Genomic DNA, 12468 nt, shown 5'->3' on the forward strand with positions numbered 1-12468 from the left:
AAGATTTTAATCATAATAATTCAGACCAATATCTACGCTATTGTTAGGAATTATTCTAAAACATGAATAATTTAATTTGGCTCATGTTTTCATTGTACACATTCCAAAAGGTTGTGCCATACTCCATATTCCTTCTAGTATGTATTGAAAGTTTTAAAATTTTCCCTCCCCTGAAACATTTTGTGGATCACAAATAACACAAAAATATACAAACAATAAATAAAAAGAACATGTATCTGTGTATATAAAAATATATATAAATAAAACAAAAACAAAAAATAGGACAAGATGAAAATGTGAATGCAAAATGTAACTTCCCTACCTGATGTTTCCACCTGAACTATTTTACAAGTACACAGCAGAACAAAAGTCAATCCAAATGCTGCTTCCTCTGACTCCGACTCATGTTCTATCCAGTCGGGTGGCGTGCGCATGCCAGGGCAATTTGTGTTACAATGGTACACAAACGAACAGCTACTGGAGCAACTGCCAATCGGTTCTCATCGTTCACTTAAAAGACTTGTTTCATTTGCGGACGTCCCATCTCTATTATGTATTCATTTTTAATAGGTAATGATTGTATCAGCTCAAGCGTAATTTTAATCAAATGTTTTTTTTATTTGCTATGTTTGGTGCAACCCTGTTACCATCATTCAGGTACAGTGGTACCTCGGTTTAAATACTTCCTCTTTTTAGTATATTTCAAATTTAGGCAAAAGCATTAACCAAATATTAGATCAGATAAATCTATTTATTTTCCTAAATTTCAAGTATATATAGATTTGTGCTCTGCAAGTTTGCCTTCCAGAAGATAGGTATCGATCCATTAACCTTTTTAAAATAGAAGTGATGGAATTGTATCGATACGAGAAATTGGAAAACATTGGATTTAAGAACAACAGAGTTTATATGAAGTTTAGCACTTTTAAAAATAGGGACGGTAAAGGTTAAGTCTATTTGCCTGTCTGTGACGTCATGAAAACAAAAATGGCAGATAGCTTTGGTGGTCGAGAAAGGTCATAGAAATGCAAACGCCACAAGACATAATCATAAATTGCAACACAAAAACTGTCAGCTACAGCACAAATGCAAACGCTAAACAAAGACAAACAACACAACACTTTATTATAAAGCCACAACTTAATAAGCCACAGAAGACAGGACTGACAAAACACAAGTGACAGCGGAGCAAGTTATGGCGACACACCCCCTTCCTGAACACAACATGAAGCAGCCAAGGACAAGTCATTTCAATCAGAAATAAAGAAATACAAGAGATGGATCAAGGAGGCTATGGAAATTGGGAAGCGAGGGGCCAACACCATCAACAGGGATGAAATGGGGACGCATGCTTCCACACACCTGGTACGCTGTCCTTCATCGGCGACGCCAGGGCGGAGAACAGATACAGTTGGGGAACATTATTTAGCAGGTAAATCTACTGTTAAAATTATGGTTACTGTAGTTTTAGTGAAATGTGCTTAAATGTTAAAAAAAGTTCAAGTTAAAGTACCACTGATAGTCACACACACACTAGGTGTGGTGAAATTACCCTCTGCATTTGACCCATCCCCTTGTTCCACCCCCTGGGAGGTGAGGGGAGCAGTGAACAGCAGCGGTGGCCATGTCTGGAATCATTTTGGTGATTCAAACCCCAATTCCAACCCTGCAAGCAGAAAAGGTTTCCTCGTGTAAATTAAACCTAAAGTTTTGGTTGCACTTAATTCAAATAAGATGTGAATGCATTGGGCATTAATTATTGTTTACTTGTCTGTTTGTATCCATAATTTATACTTAATTTCCTATAAAAAATAACAGGAATATAGGAAAATTCACCTGCAGTGTCCAATATCCAGTACGTATTTCACAGTCACACTAGTTGATTTTTTTTTGGGGGGGGGGGGTTTGCCAAAAAGTTACTGAATCGATTTCTATTTACTAAATCGTTTCGGATCGTATTGTTCTAAAAAAAAATGGATTGTCCGTAAATCATTTCGGCAACCACCAATATCAAGGTTCATACATTGTCTAAGTTTTAGTATAAGTATGATTCATTTAAAAAAAGAATAATAACCCGCATTATAGCCAAATACTTTGATAAAGAAGGTGAGAAAAAATTGGGGGATAAGTTATGGTAATGCTTTTAATTTCTTTCATTCCATAAGTACTAAGTAGCCCACATTGTGTAAACCTCAGTCCCCGACATTTTAAGAGCTGTGATGGCTCAATGAGTTTACAGCTCACGGCTTTTAACTCACTGGCTGATGCTGCTTGACTTAACTCTCAATCAGTGGGTATTTATGGACTCATTTTTTAAGCGTGTGCAGGGCTGAACACGCCTAAAATAGTACATTTGTTTCATTCTAGTAATTTGCATAGCAGTATTGTGTGAGGCAATAATAATGGAATAGATTTATGTATAGACACTCAAAGCGCTTCACAGAGAAGTGAGAGCCCATCATTTATTCACACCTGGTGGTAAGCTACATTTGCTGCCCTGGGGTAGACTGACGGATATTTGGCTGCCAGTTCGCGCCTACGGCCACTCTGACCACCACCCATCATTTATTCACCAGTGTGAGCGGCACTGGGAGCAAGGGTGAAGTGTCCTGCCCAAGGACACAACGGCAGTGGTTTGGATGGCAAGAGGCAGGGAGCGAACCTGCAAACCTCAAATTTCTGGCACGGCTGCTCTACCCACCACGAGAGGGAGATATACAAGCAAGGCTTACAAAGTTGTAAAATCATGAAAAATAGAAGAGAAGACATACATACCTTTGCTGTTGGCTAACTGTTAGATGATGCCAGGTCCCTCGTGTCATGTGATTTTCCTTTTCTACTGTGCTGAAATTGGTATGGTAACAGTGTGGTGTGCATGTTGTGGGGAACATTCAATTAGGTCATCAATTTATCTATTTAGTAAAATATTTTCAGTCGATATTTTCAAAATAGAGCAACAAGGCACAATATAAAGAGAAAAAACTGAAATGTACTATTATAAAATAATACTAAAAACAATATTCAGACAAAACTTTGTCTTGAAATTTATGTGAAAAATGTTTAGCCTCTTCACAAAATATTATAAAAAATATGCACAAATATCCAAATGGCACCCCACGTCCTTTGTTTTTTAGTTTGCAGCCCTTGGTAGAAAAAGTTTAGACATCCCTTCACTACACAGTTAATTTTCTGTGCAATTTGTCGATTGTGTTAGAAAAGATAATGAATGATAATAATAAAATGTTGTTTTTCAAAGTCGAGACCCAGGATGGACCACTCCTCTTTGCATCAGTTGGTGACGTCTCTGCGCTGCTGACTTGTCTCCATTCAAGATGATCCCCTGCTGGTCTCCCAATGGACTGGACTTTCACATGAATTCGGAAACCGGGGTGACCACTCCTTATGCATCAGTCGTTGACGTCTCTGTGCCCCGACGTGTCTACATGCAGGAGGATCCCCTGCTGGCCCCACTATGGACTGGACTCTCACATTATTAACTGTATCCACTCGGCATCCATTGCACGGATCACTCAAGAGGTGGGGGGTCCCCACATCTGCGGTCCCTTCAAAGGGACTGCAGATGTTCCCATTGGGTTGAGTTTTTTCTTACCCTGATATGGGATCTGAGCTAAGGATGTTGTTGTAGCTTGTGCAGCCCTTTGAGACATTTGTGATTAAGGGCTATATAAGTCAACTTTGATTGATTAAGTGATTGATTGATTGATAATATTTTATTCTTTCTCATTTATGCTATTTTAATTTTTTCAATGTTACTTTGTGAATACTGCTGCTGTGACACATTATTACAGGGGTTTTAAAAGTGAAGTTGTTTTTATTGGCCCTCGGCATAATGGAGAAATACAATTAATTCATTATTAATTAGATGTATTTTTAGATATTACACACATTTTCTTTGTCGCCTATAACACAAAGTTAAAATGTTTTGTTCAGATAGTTTATTATATATTGGATTGGTTTTAACATATTCATTGTAGCTGAGATAGGCTCCAGTGCCCCCCGCGACCCCAAAAGGGATAAGCGGTAGAAAATGGATGGATGGATGGAATGCACAAAATGTATCAAAGTGGTCCCTGCATTTGTCATTTGTTTTACTGTATGCAGCCATCAATAATAAAAAAAAACATTTGGACACCTCTGCCTTAATCCCTTTAAAAACTAAAAACTCCATGTCATAGTGGTAAAAGTTTGAGTTAAAGTGAATTGTATTTTAGTGAATGTGGATATTTTATCTGGAAATGACACAAGAGGTGTCAAAGTGACAAAATACACTTGTAAAAAAATTATAATTGTTTTTGACTAAAACTGGGCTAAACAGAGGCCTCGTAGTTTGCACGGAAGCCTCACACTCTGCAGATCTGGGTTGGAATCTCCATTGGAACATTCTGTATTGGAGTTTGTATGTTTTTTGTATAGGGCCAACCCGTCGCATAAACACTCCATGCCAGGGGCGTTCAAAAACCAGGAGGGTGTGCCTGGGCAAGGATGGCTTCGCCTTATCCTCTTGAGAAAAATAACTGTTATAATGCAAAAGAGCAATCCTAACTGTCAAAGCCAATGACAGTTGTTAAAGTGTAATTTCCCTTCGTTGGCATTGAGTGTGGCAGAACGATCGCTGTGGATCGACGAATACTATTCCAAAATAGTCGGAATCCCCCGCGTGAGCATTCCATTCAGTTGTAAACAAATGGTACAAATGGCATTCTGGTCACTGTTATTTGTTGGTGGCTAAATTGCAGAGTCTTTTAGGAATGGTTGAATGGACAGTGTTGTATGTGGGAGACAGGTGGTGTCGCAGACCACCTCCTCTGTTCGGGGATGGTTTTTCAACCTTGACATAGATGACTTCCCTCTCTCCTCTTTCGTACCATCCATCCTCTCTGTCCAGAATATGTCCATTTTTGTTCTCAAAGAAGTGCTTTTTCTCCCTGAGGTGCAGGTAGACAGTTTGGTCTTGGCCTGAAGAGTTATGCACTGATTCATATATTGGGGAAACAAAACAACCACTAAGCCGACCCATGGCACAGCATAAACGGATACATACACATTTGTGCCATTTGTTTACAACTGAATGGAATGCTTACTCAGGAGACTGGTAGTAGTTGAACGACTTCAATGACTGTCGATGGCTTTGATAGTCAGGATTGCTCATTTGCATTAAGACAGGTGTTTTTCTTACCACAATAGGGCGAAACCATCCTTGCCCAGGCACACCCTCCTGGTTTTTGGAGTATAAATATTTGGGTTTTGGCACATATGAAAAGCCCCAATTTTTAAGTTTAAAGGAATACAATTAGCGAAAATGCTTGCATTAAATGTTGATGATTACGTTTGCATGCTTAAATAGGAGAAAAAGGTATACTTTGAAGATGGCGCAAAGTATCAAAATCCATGATAATAAAGTATGACCAGTACACGTGACATGCGCAGGTGAATAGCATCCACTTCACCAAAACAAGGCCTAGTAAATCTGTCGATGGTAGGACTCTCCGAACAGGTGACCATGAATAACGGTCATAATGTTTAGATATTGTCAACGGATGCTAGGAAACCCTCCCGCACACACAAATGTGTATTGCCCTGACAAAGTCAAATTCCTTAAAGACCTGAGATGACATCATTTCGGCTGTAAAGACTGGTTGCCTGGCTGCTCAAGAGACATCTTACGGCTAGATATCTTCCAAGTACTGCAGAACTTGCTATGGTGTTAGCTGATCAATAAAGTACACGATACTTCTTCATTCATACATCTTCTAATGGACCACAATGGAAACAAGCCTTTTGGCTTTTTGTGCCATCCATTTGCCTTTTTAAAGCATTACATGGATTCAATTCTTTAAGATGTCAATAAACTTCTCAATCAATCAATCAAAGCGTCCGGGAGAGGAGACCAACAATTTACAATACATGCTAACATTGGATAATTTAACATACTTCTAAGAAGGCGCCCAATATTAATAGCAATGATTTTTCGGTTTTAATAAATAAAATATGATAGAAAGCTTGTATAAAATGTTAACATGATAATGTTAGCATGCTAATGTTAGATGGAGAGAAGTTTCAAAATTTATGAATTTTGATTTTAAATTATCAAAATAAGCTAAAAGGCTAGCATTATACATTAGCATACTAGCATGCATGATGACATAAGAAAAGTTATTGTACTTCTAAGATGGTGCCAAGTATCGAAAGCCATGATTTTTAGCTTTGTACGAATTAGGCATGCTAACATAGGAGAACTTACCATACTTCTAAGATGGCAAAATTAGATACAATACTAGTAAAGCATTAGCATGCTAGCATGTGACCAGATAAGAGTTAATACCAAAAGTGGCAAGGCAGTTCTAAAATGTTCCTACACCATGTCTGGTATATACGGTATTTGTATTTTTATATGAGTAAAGTAGTTGAAATGTTAAAATGCCATTATTAGCATGCTAGAACAACGCAAGTTAGCATGTCATGAATGTATTGAACATTTAGACGTTGAAACGGTTTAAATCGCTTACGAAATTAGGAAACTTGAAAAAAGTTCATGTTGCTCCAATCTGATGTTTCCTGAATAAAATGTTTTATCTAATATATCTTTGTTTCCATATTGCTTCAAAAGGAGTGTATAACAAATGAATGACCATGACCAAATGTGGGTCCCTGGGTAAGAAGAGTTGAGAGCCCCTGTTCTAAATTATGTTAGAAGTTACCCAGTTAAAGTCACATCAAATAGTAAAAAAGAAAAAAGAGCACACACTCAGCCAGAAATATGGTAATATTAAATATTTAGTTTAATAGTAGCTTACTTTTAGGGTTTATAATGTATATGCTACGTGACTGACATTGGTTACTATTGTGATAGCAGCACACAATTGGTGGGTTCAACACAAAACACAGGACAACTAAAGCAGGATAGATAAATTATACGGTTAATTTAAAAAAAAAACCCAGCAACAAATAATTGAACACAATTAATGCTAGCTTCATGTGTTAAACCAGTGCAGAATTAATAATGTAACACAGCAGGTTAAAAATCCTCGCTAAAGCGAAATTGATGACTTACTAATTACCTCCTTTGGCCCACAGAAGAAAGAAAAAAAAATTCAAAATATGCACACAAGTCTATTTCATTGCAAGCATTATTATGTATTTACGTATTTTGCAAATTTGCAAGCATGTTAATATTTAAATGTTTTTATTTAGTCTCTCGGTCTTGTCTGTGTGGTTAAAAAAAGAACATCATTATTTTGGCATCAGAGGTTAGCTATGACCCAAAAACAAAACACGGCAGTGCTCTCTGCTGTCATACCTTGCCTGGGGTTGAATAGTATTCTTCAATGTCATTATATTTCCCCCGCATTAACTATTGATCATCTGCACTTAAGCATTTTAACAGCACCATAATGGCCCTGATGGCTCTCCAGTCAGAAAAGTCCATTCAGGGTTGGGCCATGGCACTGGGCACACAATGCAACAATTGGCGACATGAGCAGCCTATTTACTATCAGTACTGTGCATAAATAGACAGAAAACAGGCATCACAATATTATTTTTTTGTACTTTAATTTATAATTGTGTTGCAACTTGTGCTGAATAACACCAAATATGTTTTGCTTGTTTCTCCTGTTCACCTATGATTTGCAAGTCAATTAACTATCAACTCTGCATATTCCAACCTACATCTACTTTAAGGCTTGTATGTTCAGTGTGTGTGTGTGTGTGTGTCTTATTCTGTACAAGGGAAACACATCAATTGCTTGACAACAGTAGATCAACTTTTGCATGTGTGCGCCCATTATATAGTATGTCTGGACCAGGGGAGGAAAAAAATAAATAATATTTGTTCATTGAACTGTGTTAAAAATGTATTGTCTGTATGATTTCCATCCATCCATCCATTTTCGACCGCTTGTCCCTTTTTGGGGTTGCGGGGGATGCTGGAGCCTATCTCAGCTGCATTCGGGCAGAAGGCGGGGTACACCCTGGACGAGTCGCCACCTCATCACAGGGCCAACACAGATAGACAGACAACATTCACACTCACATTCACACACTAGGGCCAATTTAGTGTTGCCAATCAACCTATCCCCAGGTGCATGTTTTTGGAGGTGGGAGGAAGCCGGAGTACTCGGAGAGAACCCACGTAGTCACGGGGAGAACATGCAAACTCCGTTCGTATGATTTAGGTTTGTTTTTAACATGTTATTCGGTAAAAGTCGCTAAATTTGTATTGTGGTAATTCTGACAGTTGTTTTTAATTTAGTTTTAGTCAAAGTCAATTGACAAAAACATATTTTAGTTTTAGTCATATTTTTGTCATCTAAGTTTATTTAGTTTTAGTCTAGTTTTAGGCTATGTCTACACTAAGCCGGATAACCCCTTAAACGAATAATTATTTAGCCTAAGCCCCGTTTCAGCCACACTAAACTATCGTTTAAGGTCCACCTCCTCTGACAATTTTTTACACGGGTAAGAGCGCCGTGTATTTCTTGAATCTCCGGCTCTTAGCTTTGTATGGACTCATTGATCGTTTACAAACTGAGTTGGGAGAGGAATTGACGCCAGAAAGACCGCGCCCCACACAGGAAGTGACGTCAAAAAGAACGCGCCACAGCCAGCTTCATAATAAAGTCGTTTCGTAACTCGGAGCTAACCACTGGAAATATGGAGGCGAGTCATCCAGACCTGCCCATGTTTCTCCTTCCGTCTGTACAGACGCTTGTGGAAATCACACATGACTACCTTAAGAGAAAGCGATTGCAGCTATTTGGGATACAACACATCTCAGACGGCAAGAGAACTTTCGAATGTCCAGGTCAGCTATGATTCTACTTACCGAAAAACGTTGTCCATTTGTCGAAGGAGAGACAACGAGAATGCGGGCTTATGTGGATGTGATAAAAAAGGGAGCGTTTGCTTTGTATTACCTGGCGGTCGAGGGAAGACTACGGAAAACGGTAAATGCTTTTGGACTGGCAAAGCAGACTGTATCAATTATTGTCCGCCATGTATGTCGGAGATTCAACGTCTAGGTCCAGAGTATATAAAGTCACCAAAAACAAATGGACAATGAAGGTGAAGGCAAAAGAGTGAGGAGTGTCCTGACCAGATATCTAAATCCCTAGATTGATTAATGTACAATGTTATTTTTTACATTGTTTACTTTCACGTGTCCATTAAAGATTTGATTAATTTATGATGGCTCTCAATCTGGCACCAGTTAGTCCGTGCATTTATTTAAGTGCAGTTATCAATTTTGGTTTTCAATCATTTTAATTTAAAAGGGTAATACTAACTGTCGGGAGTTTTGCTGAGGTCATCATTAATACCATATATGGTTACATCCCTAGTAGGTATTCCCTAGAGTACAGACTTGTTTTCCCAGTTTTTTATTTTTTATTTTGCCTTGCAAAGACAGTAGTTCTAATTGGACCCCTTGGTGATTGATCCCTCGCCCCTCTCCCTCATGCAACTGTCATTGGATAACTTATCACACTCGCTGAAAGACTAAATTAAATATAAATGGATTTTGTCTGTCAACATCTTTGTCTGTTTTTTATTCGTCGACTATATTATCTAATAATGTTGTCATTATTTTCATCAACACACATTTGTTTTGATTTATTATCGTCCTATTTTAGTCATGAAAAATAGGTCATTGACGATAACTAAGACAAACATTTGTAGTCAACAAAATTAACACTGGTCGCTGCCATCTTTCTGCAAGGAGGTACATCTATGGAGGACAGGAACTTAGTGCAAAACAATAACACAAAGCGTCTGACACTTTTTAAAACAAAAAAAGGAAGACTTTAAAGTTAACTTCTGAAAAGAATATACGCATGAATGTATTTTTCAAATAGATTGGAGCAGTGGTCCGCAACCACCGGGATCGATTGGTACCGGGCTGCACAAGAAAAAAAAAAAAGAAAAAAAAATTAAAATTAGTGCACCAACCCAAAAAACCTCCCTACCCCATTTACACTCATTCACACTCATTCGCACAAAGGTTTGTTTCTTTCTGTTATTGATATTTCTGGTTCCTACATTATAAATCAATATAGATCAATACAGTCTGCAGGGATACAGTCCGTAAGCACACATGATTGTATTTTTTTATGACAAAAAAACAAAAACAAAAAAACATATCCCCCCTGGTCCATGGGACACATTTTCAAGCGTTGACCGGTCCGCAGTTACAAAAAGGTTGGGGACCACTGGATTAGAGTACCGTATCAATGGTTTTCAGTTGTATGAATTTTTTTTCTTTTTGACTATCATTAATAATCCCTATGTGAGAGAAGGACACTTAGGTATTTCTGTTTTTATGCATTCACATTTGTAATATTCGGCTTGTACTACACAGCTAACAATCCATTTTATGGAATTAATCCATCTTGCCCATAGCGCCTTCTAAAAAACATCCAAAAACCGCCAACAGTTGTCCATTTTATGCAGCTATTGACATACAGAGCCGGTGAGCTGCTTAATCGCCTCTGAGTTGGGGAAAGTTTGTGCTGGATTATAAATCATGTCTCTCACTTGTATAGCAGAATGTTGTGGTATAAACCGAGAACTTAGTCAACTTTGACATTCAATTTAGATCGCAAGAAAGACAAAAAAAGATGTTCATATTAGCCCACTTTTTTTGTTAGTTTGTTTGTTTTACCTGTGTGAGGATTATGAATGATACAGACAAAATGGAGGTAGCTAGCAGACTTAACATCTTTTTCACCAGCATAGCCGCAACTCTTGTCAACAAGCTGTCCCACCACTCTGGTCGCTTTGGTGTAGAACACATTAAAGCCTTCTACAGAAAGCTAGGAGTATCCAACGATGATTTCAAATTAGAAATGGTCACAGCTGATGAGGTGTTTAAAAAATTGAGCGCGCTCCACCCTAACAAGGCCACCAGCCTTGATAATATTCCCTCCAGATTCCTCAGGGACTCTGCCTCCATCATTGCCCCGATCATCACGCACATAATAAACCTATCAATTACACAAGGCCAAGTACCAAAAGATTTTAAGATAGCAAGAGTAACTCCCCTCTTTAAAAAAGGAAGCAAATTAGAACCTGGCAACTACCGACCTGTTTCTATTCTCAGCTCCATTTCGAAAGTAATGGAGGAAATAGTTTATGAACAGGTCGATAGTTACCTTGCCAATAATAAACTCATGTACAAATTCCAATCCGGCTTCAGAACTAACCACTCCACTGACACATGCCTTCTCTATCTGACCGACCACATCAAACATGAGGTGGACGCGGGCAAATACTGCGGCATGGTCATGCTGGACCTTCAGAAGGCCTTTGACACCGTTAACCACGCTATACTGTTGGATAAGCTCAGAGCAATCGGATTTAACAAAACCTCTTGGAGCTGGATGCAATCTTACTTTAAGGGGAGGGAGCAGGTGGTAGAGGTGAACGGCACCGTGTCCCCCCCCCCTCTCGGTGAGCTGTGGAGTCCCCCAAGGCAGTATATTGGGACCTTTACTGTTCCTAATATACATAAACTACATGTCATCTGCATGCGACTGTGAATTGTTTTTGTTTGCGGATGACTCTGCCTTGCTGGTATCCGGCAAGGACAAGTCACAGGTGGAGAAAATCCTCAGTGCTGAGCTCTGTAGAACTTGCACCTGGCTCGCTGACAACAAGCTATCCATACACTTGGGTAAAACAGAATCCATCCTGTTTGGGTCCCACATCAAACTTAAGAAAGTCAATGACTTCACCATAAAAGTAGGTGACAGTGTCATCACCAGGAAAGATGAGGTCACCTACCTAGGTTCCATTCCAGAGGCTATTCTTTCCTGTGATAAAATGGCAACCAAGGTAATCAAAAAGGTCAACCAACGAACGAGATTTCTCTACAGAATTTCCTCTCTGGTCAACAAAAGCACCTTGAGGATTCTGGCGGGAACTCTCGTTCAACCCTTTTTCGATTACGCATGCACCTCCTGGTACCCTAGCACCTCCAAAACCCTCAAATCTAAACTCCAAACATCTCAGAACAAGCTAGTCAGGTTACTTCTAGACCTCCACCCCAGATCCCACCTCACTCCTACCCACTTCTCTAAAGTGGGCTGGCTCAAGGTGGAGGACAGAGTTAAACAACTTGCACTGAGCCTAGTCTATAAAATCCGCTACACCTCCCTGATACCGAAGTACATGTCAAACTACTTCCTTAACGTAAATGACCGCCATAACCACAACACCAGGGGGTGCTCCACTAACCACGTTAAACCCAGATTCCGAACTAACAAAGGTCTTAACTCATTCTCTTTCTATGCCACATCAATGTGGAATGCGCTCCCAACAGGTATAAAAGAAAGGGCATCTCTATCCTCCTTCAAAACCGCAATAAAAGTTCACCTCCAGGCAGCTACAACCCTAAACTAACACCCTCCCCGGATTGCTACTAATCAAATGTAAACAATCAAATGCAGATAC

Source organism: Entelurus aequoreus, linkage group LG09, assembly GCF_033978785.1.
Source record: "Entelurus aequoreus isolate RoL-2023_Sb linkage group LG09, RoL_Eaeq_v1.1, whole genome shotgun sequence".
Taxonomy (NCBI): Eukaryota; Metazoa; Chordata; class Actinopteri; order Syngnathiformes; family Syngnathidae; genus Entelurus; species Entelurus aequoreus.